This window comes from Carassius auratus, chromosome 26 (genome assembly GCF_003368295.1).
Source record: "Carassius auratus strain Wakin chromosome 26, ASM336829v1, whole genome shotgun sequence".
Taxonomy (NCBI): Eukaryota; Metazoa; Chordata; class Actinopteri; order Cypriniformes; family Cyprinidae; genus Carassius; species Carassius auratus.
In genome coordinates this window covers 11,448,489-11,461,097 of record NC_039268.1, presented here as the reverse complement: position 1 = coordinate 11,461,097, position 12,609 = coordinate 11,448,489, and positions in this window count along the sequence as shown.

Below are 12,609 nucleotides of genomic sequence, written 5' to 3'. Positions count from 1 at the left end.
CAGCAACATAAAAACGTCAAGCACTTTATTTACTAAGAGTACAAATATGTTAGAAATTTTCTCTTGCACAAACGGACATGATACGTTTTCACAATAACAGAATAGACAGGTTTAAATTAAAGATGAGGTCTCCATTCAGACCAGTATGGGGTTTATCCACACCACTGGATATTGAGATCTGTGATGATTTAGTAATGTCTTTCTCTGGTCATGGTTGTTAACTTTAGTTTAGTAAAGGTTTGTTCTAAGGAATATAGTTTACAATATAACACCATAATACATAATATACACACACACACACACACACACACACACACACACACACACACACACATGCTCTCTACCATCAAAAGTTTGGAATCAGTACGATTTATTTATTTTAAAGAAGTCTCTCATCAATGAGCCATTAAAATGCAATTAAACAGTAATATTGTGAAATATTATTACAATTTTAATGTGTAAATTATCTGTTTGCTATTTAATTTTCAGAAGCCTCCAGTCTTTAGTGTTGCATGATCCTTCAGAAATCATTCTAATGCAAATTCAGCTTTGCCATCACAGGAATAAGTTAGATTTTAAAATATATGATAAAAGAAAACAGTTATTTTAAATTGTAATATTTCAAAATATGACTGTTTTTATTGTATTTTTGATTCAATATTTACAGCCTTTGTGATCATGAGAGACTTCATTTAAAAAATACATTAAATACATGGATATATATATATATATATATATATATATATATATATATATATATATATATATATATATATATATATCCATGTACTGTATATGCACAATTTATTAAACTATAGCATTGATAATGGATATGGATTGTATTTTGTAAAAAAAAAAAAATGTCAAAAGCTAATAATATATTATTAATATAATAATATAATATCGAGATTAATTATATCAATCTATAATTAAACTCATAATTATCTATAATTATATCATACTGAAAGATTAAAAAAGAGATAATTTATTTCACAAAATGTCTGTGTTGTTTGAGATTCTGGCTATCAATGTCTTGAAGGGTCTCTGAACACATTATAGTCATTTTGAGAATTGTAATGGTGACCAGTAGAAAACCACAAAGTTCGTTTTCAAAATTCTCTAAATACCAAGAACAAGATATCTGCTTTCTCTCAAGTCACACGGCAGCCGAGAGGGTTGGGCGGGTTAAAGAGGGGGTCGGAACCATGAAATGTCAGACAGGCACAGCACCCAGATAAAAACGAGGTCAAGAGATATCAGCGAAAGACTGAATGACCACAGACAAAGACATGTTATCAGCCAATCTGCCCCCTCCTCTGGGCCTGACTATCCCACACAGACCCTGCCAGAGCTGGGGAAGATCATCCCAACAAGTAAGTGATTGTAGGAGGTCGGGCTCCTCTTATCTCCTTTCGTTCTGGAGTTCATCACAAGACACACCACTAACCAGAAAGAATATCTTCAGTGTAAAAGCATGTGATTGGGTGGTGTGGGGTGGGGTGTGTGTGAATGAGAGCAAAAAGCAAGCAAACATGAGCACACAAGAGGGATCAGGTTCAAATTTGGCCGCCTGTGAAATGTCACGTTTCCCCCTCTCACCCCTACTTTATTGTCTTTTAAAGTCAAAAGGTCCCCAAAAAGGTCAGTAGACATAAGCCATATAGTACCATGGTTTTTCTCAGCAAACAGAGCATTCTGTGGCATGATCTTTTTTTTCATGTCAAAAGAAAACTTATACCAGTTAGAAATAGATAATTATTATTATTATTTATTCTTTTTATTAGAAATCCCCATTGGGGATTATACGAAGTTCATGATCTAAGGTAAAGTTATGTAAAGACATTTACAGTATAATGCTACAAAAAGAAAGAGAATAAATGCTGCTCTTTGAAGTTTTCTACTCAAATGAATGAATGAAACAAACAAACAAATACATATATAAGTAGTTTTCCACAAAAAGAAGAAAAAAAAAGAAATTAAGCAGCACAACTATTTTCAAACATTTATAATAATGAGAAATGTTTAACGTTCAAGCATTAAATCAGCATATTAGCATGATTTCTGAAGGAATTTCATCTTTGTCATCACAGGAATATGTTATGTATAGGGCCCTCCATAAGCACTGGAACAGTAAAGACAAAATAGCTTTCCCTGCTATGGAGTCAAGACATTTGCAAATATGATTAAAAGATATCTAAATAAAAAGTACAGCACTTTCAGAGGTCATCCCACTATTTGCATAAGCATACGTATTGGAACAGTTGAATTTAAGGGAGATGTAAAAGATTAAAAGCTAATATTTAGTTGCAGATCCCTTGCATGCAATCAGAGCAGTGAGTCTGCAACCCATAGACATCACCAGACTCTTGGTCTTGTCCTTTAAATTGCTTTTCCCCAGTCTTTAATTTCACTTGCTGAAGAGGAGACTAAAGACAGACAAACTCCCCTAAACAAGCAACAGTTGGAATTGACTGCATTAATGGTCAGTCAAATTTAAATCTGGAGATTGATTTGGGCAATCTAAGATTTTTCATTTCTTTGCCCTGATAAAGTCCTTGACTGAGCTGGCAGGGTGTTTTGGGTCATTGTTCTGATCCAAAATGAAGTGCTTTCTTATGAGTTTGGTGGCATATATATACTGTGTGTATGTATATGTATTTTTTCGCCAAATAAATGCAGTATTGTTGAGCATTAAATAATTCTTCCAGATAAAAAAGCACAAAGTATTAAATGGTTCAATCTCTTGTTCATTTAATGTGTTTTTTTTCTTTCTCCATATGTCTCTGTATCTATTACTCGCTATTTTTAAATTTTTATATTAGTAAGTAACAGTGACACACAAATGGCAGTGTTTCCTGAGAATGGCCAGCCACCAGAAGCAGCAACTTGCCTAATACTCAATGCTTGTCTAATTATATAGACATATACATAAGACAGAGACAGCTCACAGACATGCACACATCTAAACAGCAAGCACATATTCTGAAAATATAAACACAAAAGCCCTATGGCAAGGATTGATGTCTAAAGCATTTAATGCTACAATACCTAACAAGTATGAGTCAAATAAACACGACACTGTTTTACTCTCCATTACAAACTTATTGACAGAAACGCAATGGTTTGTTATACCGGATCTCACATCAGCTAGCACAGCCAGGCTATGCACATATTTATAAAGCAATATCACATCATTCATTATGCTGTACTGTAAGCAGAAAAGGCTCCTGCTGCTCCTCATTCACATCTATACTATTCAATAATGCTGCTCATCAGGAGCACCTTCTGAGGGAAATATGATATCAGCTTAGCCAGAGATGAATCGATCAGGCCGTAATGAACACCTGGGTGGACCTCATTTCTGTGGAGAATAAGTGAGTGAGAGAGAGATAGGTTTGGACTTAAATCCAAATATATTCAGAGTACCTGCATAAAGAGTGACTAAAGAACCACATTTGCATTTCTTGAAGGAAATAACGGTGCTTGCAAGGCATCAAGCATTAGCAGCTAAAGACATGCAGGTCAAAGGCCACGGATCCAAAGATCAATGCCAGCGCTGAACGCTCTATCAGTGTAAGTCCAAGATATTTTAAAACTCTAATTTTAGTAGGTTACAAAAACCAAAAATACATAATGCATGAGTCTGAAGTTCTCTACACAACACCTCCTGGAGATTAGTGTTAAGTTGATGAAGAAATGTGAGTGATTTCAATACAAGTTTTTCCTAGCAAGCACTGTATTAATAATAGAAAATGTGCTATTAGCAGCAAATTAATACAGACTTGAACTTCAGGAAAATGTTTCAAATGAAATAGGTGAATATAAATTATAGCAAAAACAACCACTTGCAAGACCATAGCCTTTGTAATCACTGTAGACTAAATTTATATAGATTAATTATTTATTAAAACACAGCTTTCTGGAATACTGATTGGTCAAATATGTTTTGCATAATGATTGTTATAACTATAATGTATAATTTACTTATAATTTAAAAAACATGTTATTTCTGCTACTGTATGCTAGTTGTGTCTCTCGTATTGCCCTTTACTCCACTATGGCCCCCCGAGCTGCCTGCTCCACCATGGCCTCCTGAGTTCGCTGCTTCAGTATGGCCTCCTGAGCAACCTACTACACAATGGCACCCCAAACTGCCTGCTCCACCATGGTGTCCTGAACTTCCTGCTCCACCATGTTGTCCTGAACTGCCTGCTCTGCCATGGTGCCCCTGGAGGTCTGCGGTCCTGAGTAGGCCTGTCCTTAGGGACCTCCAGAGCACACCGCCCCCTCCTCTCCATTGGATGTTGCATAGCACGGGGACCCACTTTAGGGAAGGGGGAATGTTTTTTTTGTTCCCAGGTGTGTGCGATTAGTTTCCTTGTGTATTTAAGCCCCGTGTTTCCTGAGTCCTGCATGCTGTCTAAACATCGATTCCCATGTCCTACGTGTGTTCCCCAGAAGTCAAAAAAGACTGTTATTCCTGATTCTCCTGTATTCTCCTCATTCTTTGCTCCTCATTCCTCACTGTAGGACAGTAACATTATAAATCTGTAAATATCAGTTTATAAAAATGTATTGATCCCAAGCTTTTAAATGGTATATACAGTACGCATACACACTATTACATTTTTATTGGATTTAGTGGAACGAGTGACCAAATTTGCCTAATAATGTAAACTTTCCCAAAAATAACAATTTGTTTGCAATGTTTTTGCAAACCTTGACAGGGCACATGAGGGACAGATAGCCAAAGAACTATTCAGAAGAAAGATAAACCTTTGAACATTGTATTTTAGCCATCCCAAGAGAAAATACAAGCAGATCCATGATGCAGTGTCTGTCCAAGGACAAGAATAGCGAGCATGCAGCAGAAATAAGCCCTGTAGCATCAGCAGCACAGAAAGAGTGCCAGAGAGTCAGTCTGCGGCCCAACACATCAGCTAATTCACAGACACACCTGGTGAGCGCACAGTCGCTGAACATTGATTCTGACTCCACCTAGTCATACAAGGTGTAGAAATCTGCTACACAGTCAAAATGAAATTAAAAACCAGCCTACTGCGCTGTCAGATTAAAATACTATAAAAGGCAGTGCGTTGTGGCTGACCAGAGATTCCTGCAGGGTAAAGGCTGTTGCTGCACTGTGGATCTCTGAAATGAGAGAGCTCTATTGTAAGACATCTGACATCTCACTGGGACTAACCTGGTTAAGTAATGGTTTATTTAAAGGTAAAAAGTGTGTTAGATAAAATCCTGACGATTAGTGTTGGACACTCAGAGGGTCGCAAGGTCAAATCCCAGTTGGAATTGACACTGAGTTATACCTCAGAGCGATGACAGGAAAATGGTATATAGAGCAAGAAATTATCCACCTTTCATGTACTCTAGGGCTGGGCGGTATGACGGTATATTGTAACTGCAAAATAAAGAGTCTATATGCTATATTGTGTTTTTCCTGGTATGCAATTATATCTGTATAACATAGTACTGCTTAAACGTTATACACCTGTTCAGTGCTAAGGAAGCATGCATGAATGAGAAAATAAAGAGTGGGACACACCTGGTAGAGTTAATAAGTGCAATAAGCTCTTTCCTGCTTCTTCCTTATTTCGAACTTAAATGGTAAAATATAAACACAATACCCTTCGTGTGGAGTATTCAAGTAAACACAGTCAGTTATATTAAATAAATGTAAACAGTTAGGTGAAAACCAGATGTGTTTCAGTAAATCGGATTGGTCTTAAAGGGGCAGCAGCATAATTTATTTACATATCGTAAAATAGAATTTCTCATATTGTGAAATAAGATTTTGGTCATATTGCCCACCCCTAATGTACTCTCTTTTGTATGAAATAGTATTAATTTCTGTTAAACAATATAAATTAGTGGCATAGCGAATATAAATAAATTAGAATGTCTTGGAAAAGTTCATTTCAGTAATTCAATTCAAATTGTGAAACTCATTAAATAGATTCAATGCACAAAGAATGAAGTAGTTTAAGTCTTTGGTTATTATAATTGTGATGATTTTGGCTAACATTTAACATAAACCTACCAATTCAACAAATTAGAATAGGATGACACGCCAATCAGCTAATCAACTCAAAACACCTGCAAAGGTTTCCTGAGCCTTCATAATGGTCCCTCAGTTTGGTTCACTAGGCTACACAATCATGGGGAAGACTGCTGATCTGACAGTTGTCCAGAAGACAATCATTGACACCCTTAACAAGGAGGTTAAGCCACAAACATTCATTTCCAAAGAAGGTGGCTGTTCACAGAGTGCTGTATCCAAGTATGTTAACAGAAAGTTGAGTGGAAGGAAAAATGGAGATGGAGATCTACCATGGAGATGATCATTCATGCTTTTATTTCTTCAAGGTTAGATTACTGTAATTCTCTTTTTACTTGTTTTAACAATGTTTATCTGAACCGTCTTCAATTGGTGCAAAATGCAGCAGCCAGGCTTTTAACAGGAACCAACAGAAGGGCACACATTACTCCGATTTTATTTACTATCCACTGGCTTCCGGTAAAATTTAGAATTAATTATAAAATTTTAGTTTTTAACCTTTAGAGCATTACATGGACATACCCCCCAATATATCGCAGACATGCTTACCCCTTATACTTCTTTCCATACTCTTCGTTCCTCAGGTCAAAATCTCCTGATTGTCCCTAAAACCCGCCTTAAAACTCGGGGAGACCGCTCCTTTCAAGCAGTCGCTCCCAAACTGTGGAATGCCCTGCCACTGTCTCTACGTGTGGTCGATTCTGTTGATTCTTTTAAAAAACAGCTAAACACACTATTCAGTTAAGCTTTCAGTTGACTGAGCTATTATGTTTTATGATTTGTATGATGTTTCTTATTTTTAAGTTTGTTAATTTGCTATATGTAAAGCACTTTGTGATTTTATCTGTGATAGGTGCTATATAAATAAAGTTTACCTACTTACTTAATGTCATCTGCTGGTGTTGGTCCATTGTGTTTTTTGAAAACCAAAGTCACTGCACCCGTTTACAGAGGAATTTTGGACCACTTCATGCTTACTTGTGCTGACCAGCTTTTTGAAGATGCTGATTTCATTTTCCAGCAGGATTTGGCACCTACCCACACTGCCAAAAGCACCAAAAGTTGGTTAAATGACCATGGTGTTGGTGTGCTTGACTGGCCAGCAAAATCAACAGACCTGAACTCCATAGAGAATCTATGGAATATTGTCAAGAGGAAAATGAGAAACAAGAGACCAAAAAATGCTGATGAGCTGAAGGCCACTGTCAAAGAATCCTGGGCATCCATACCACCTCAGCAGTGCCACAAACTGATCACCTCCATGCCACGCTGAATTGAGGCAGCAATTAACACAATGCAGTGAATTTATTTAATACACAAGTTTCACAATTTGAGTTGAATTACTGAAATAAATGAACTTTTCCATTACATTCTAATTTATTGAGATGCACCTATACAGTATATTACCAATATCACAGATGTAGCAGTGAAATATGGCTGGATATCGACATGGCTGTGATTTGGCCATATGGTAATGGCAGCACGCCGAGATACAGCTATATCACGTGGCTACGAGTGTGTTAACCTATTGCATTTATACAGCAGCTCAATGGCAGATGTGTGTAAATACATAAGAAACAACAATGAAGTGTCTTTAAAAGCCCTTTTTTCTATTTTATTCTGCCATGGATTGAAATCTCAGGTTGACAGGAAGCCATTTCAAAACAGACAGTTCAGGAGGCCAAAGGGGAGCAGTCAGTTCAGGTGGCATGACGGAACAGGGAGCTCGGGTAGCCAGGCCTTGGCATTCGGCCCAGCCTCCATGTCCAGACCCCTACTAACCCCCCACCCAAAAAAAAAAACAAAAAAAATTATTGGGAAAAAAAAATCATCTTTAGAGGCTCTCTGTGGGCCTAATTCAGGAACTGTGACCCCCTTGATTTGGGCATTGTAGCCTCCTTTTGGCTGGATGTGGGAACTGGAGTCCCCCTTGGGCAGGACATGGGGACTGGAGCCCTCCTTGGGCTGGATATGGGAACCGGAGCCCTTTCTGTGCTAGACTTGGGGACTGGATTCCTTTCTGGGCTAAAATCGGGGACTGGAGTTAGCCAGTATATTAGCCAGTAAAGAAGGTACAGCCGCAGTTCTAGTATAAGGCCCCCTTAAATGAAATCATTGTCCTTGACTGGACGAATCAGTCGGAGGCCCCAAGCAATGCAAAAACAATAGTAATGTTCATATTTTAATTAAATATAGATATTTGCCGGTTAAGATTAAGCATAGCTTGACTCGTCATGATCCAAATATATAAACAAAACAAAACAAAAACAGCTGAACAGTTTGTTGTTGAAGTAAGTGTGATAAATGCACCTGACATCTGCAGCGGATGCTGAGAAAGTCTGGCTGCATTTCTACTGACGTTTTCTCACTGTGAATGCTGAAGAAGGGACAGAAACTTAAAGGGATAGTTTACCCAAAAATTTAAATGGAGAACTGTTTTTTTGTTTTAATTTTTTTTATTGTATATTTTAGCCATGATTTAAATCCTTTGAAGTCACCTACATCTTGGATGTCTGGGGGTAAGCAGATAAGCATCAAATTTTCATTTTTGGGTGAACTATCCATTTAACAGCAACAATACACACATAATGGTAGAAGATATACATATAATGTTATCACTTCGAAACAATATTAAACTTATAAACTAGTTTTATAATATATATATATATATATATATATATATATATATATATATATATATATATATATATATATATATATATATATATATATATATTGCTTTAGCTTCTGAGAACAAACACAGTATTGTAATCATTTTGAAAACCAAAACTTTCACCTTAACACAGTAATGAGTTTTCACAACAATATTTTTGGATTATCCTTCTTTCTCCTTTTATTATTACTACAGTGTAGTCAATAGAAAACTAAACATTTGCTGAATGAAAAGCATCAGGCACTCATAAACAAGAATTAAACATTTGCCATGCATTTCTGTGACATAAACACAGTGTGCATCTGTAAATGATCAGCGTGTGCAAAAAAAATAAAAATAAAAATATCGGGATCTAATGAGCAGAAAGGTTTTTTGTTTGAGTTAATGTGCTATGAATGTGTTTGACGGATTTGGTTCATATTTGTCCTGTGTTTCTCCCAGAAAACAATTTCTGGTCAAATTGTGTGTGCACACATACTTGCACCCTATAGGAGAGGGACAGAGAGATCTGTGAACAACATATGCACAAACAAATCCAAACACACAAACACTTAAGTATTCCACTCACTGTGATTTAGCCAAGATATGTAACAGAACCCAAACCTCAAAAATGTAGCTATAAACTGCTTTAATCATCTGGATTCAGTCAGATTTACTGAACTGGAAGTGTTTGTGGCCTATCACCATATTTAAGAGGGTCATCTGAGGCTGTTCTGAGATTCCTGTCAGAATGACGTAGTTCTGCAAAGGCCACTCCCACGATTGATTGACAACTTTGATTTTGGTGGTGTGTTAGAGAACGTGACACACACGTCTCCCAGAAATTCTGTATAATTCAATCAATCCATTGATGACTTCGAAACTCCTGAAGTGTTTTCACTTTTGTGTGCCGTATGCATCAGACGTTCAGCCACCGGTCCATGGGTGTGACATCTGAGACTGAGACCACTGACTCCCTATATATGAGCAAATGAAGACGCAGAGGTTTAACGTTACTTTCGCTTTGAAGTGAATGCGTTTTGGATTATTCGTCATCCAGCTTCACCTACAGAAGATGCTAGTATAGGTTGTTTTTTTTTTTTTTTTTTTTTTTTTTTTATGAATCTTTGCAAATCGCCTTTTTTTTGATAATGCACTAGTTACCCAGTTTCCCAGCTGAAGTTCACAGTCTGTGAAATTTTAAGTATGTTATAGACTTTTTATTAAGACCCTAAAGAATCATATCAACTTGTGCAAAATGGGCATCCGATGACCCCTTTAAACGTTATATCAATTTAAAAAAAGTGGTGTTATTGTTATCTAAAACAAATTATTGTTAATTAAAACAAAGACGTAAACAATGTTTTTCCATTATCAATACATTCATCCATCTATCTGTCTTAAACTGCTTGTTCTCTGTAGGGTCGCAAGGATGCTGGACATTTCAATATCTGAATTAAAAATATGTTACTTGGTTTACTGGTAATATACACTTTTTTTTTTCAGTGTATATTTCAATATTTGTGTATTTATTTTGAAAGGTTTTTATTGGATTAGGAAAGGTTTTTTATAAGCTTTTTATGCTTTTTTTGTCTTAAAAAAAGTATACTGCACAAACAAAAATTCAGTAAATTACACTATTCACAAAACAATTCAGTTACTGTACAGCATTGTCTGATGTCCTTTCTTGTTTGCTAAGTAAAAAATATTTATATTAAAGTAAAATCACCTCTTGCATCAACCAAATATATGTATGTATGTATGTATATATATGTATATTGTAACAATAAAAACTTCCTAATCATCGGGAAGAAGGAGGCGGGAACCGGCGCACAATCAAAAAGCATTTTAATAATTCATAAATAAATACAAAATGGCGCACCAGCCCCTCACGGACGGCTGGTGCGCTCAAAATAAAAAGCAACCACATAAAATAATGTCCCAGGCCTGGTCCTCTCTCGTCCTTCACGGTCGTCGCTCCAGTTTTATATCCTTCCATCTCCTACGTGGGACTCGATACTAGCGGTGGGGCTCAGGTGTAGCTCATCTCCAATCACTACACCTGGCCTCACTCCTCGTTCCCACGCCTCTCGGCCCCGCCCCACTCGCCACATATATATATATATATATATATATATATATATATATATATATATATATATATATATATATATATATATATATATATATATTAAACTAATAAACACTATTTTTTTTCTTTTTTCTAATAAGACTAAAGTACTGTATGTTCACAAGCTAAAACAAAAAATGCTTTAGAAATCTAACTTTTAAAGAATATATAAACAGTGCACACAAGCAAATACGGCATTGCTGATCCAGAAACATCCCACTTCACAGGCATTGTGTTCAAACACCGAAAACCATGCCATTTTATGTAAAATGCATACAAATATACAAACATCCCATACACACACACACACATATACGCACACACACAAACACATAATTTCTTTAAACAGCATCCGTTCCGCGATGGTAATTGAGCAAATTCCAACTGTTCTGTTTTTTCTGTAAGTGTGACATCAACAGGAACTACATTTTCACACATGCATACAAACAAAGAGAGAATAAACAAGTAACAACAGGGGAATAGAGAAAAGAGAATGTGAGAGAATAAAAACTGGAAGTCTTGCCTCTGTATGAAAGAATAAAACAAACTCCAACCTCCTCTGACAGCTTTCCACAACTATTACACAACAAACAAAGGAGATGCAAGACTTGTCTCTCTATTTAAACCTAATCCACTCATGCACTACTCTTACACACACATACACAGCCCATATCCCTCCGAAAGATGTAATGTATAAAGGCCTGCCTCAGACTGTTAGCCTGACCAAAGTGGAGATTGTGGAAAACAGCAGTTCTGTGTGAGATATAGCAATGTAGGGTTACTGCTGAACTGCTGTAGTAACTCACAATCTGTTGCATGCACTTAAATCATTTTATGCATAACATTTGCATAGGAAAGATAATGCACATATACTGTCAGAAAACAAACACTCCTTCACACACACACACACACACACACACACACACAAAGACGCTTCAGACAGATTCATGCCGCACAGAACAGGGCGGGAGAAATATGCTAACCTCATAAACAAACATTAATTACACTTACGTTTATCAGTACATTTACACTTGCCAGATGCTAACATACAAAGCAACAAACAGTGCATTCAAAGTACATTTTATCACAAAGGGCACCCTGGGAATTAAACCAACGACTTTGGTGTCACTACTACCAGCTGAGTTGCAGCAACATTTACATTTATGCATTTAGCAGGCACTACATTTATTGTGACTTACAGGGCATTCCAGGGACAGTTCATTTTGTGTGTGTGTGTGTGTGTGTGTATGAGTGCGTTCTCTGTGAACAGCACCTAGGACCTTGCTGCTGTTAGCATCATGCTCACTATATTTAGCATATATTCCAAAAAATTTGGTTGCAAATGTAATGTCTTGAACAGGATGATGTAAATGCATTTTAAATTTGGTAATTATAAAAATCTCTCTTATTATCTTGTGTATTATCTTTTATTTTTTATTGTATTTTAATAAATTAATAATTTTATTCACTTAGGATAAATACATTTTTTTAAAATTACATAAAAAAAAAGGATATTATTTTTTACTTTTTATTCATCCAAACATTCTGCAAAAATAAAAAAATAAATACCATGTTTAAAAATAAAATGAATGAATGAATGAATGAATTAATTAAATCAATGGAAAGCATTAAGCATCACAACTGTTTTCAACACTGATATTAACAATAAATGTTTCTTGGACACCAAAGCAGCATATTAGAAATTATGACTTCTGAAGAATCACGGGACACTTGAAGACTGCAGTAATAACT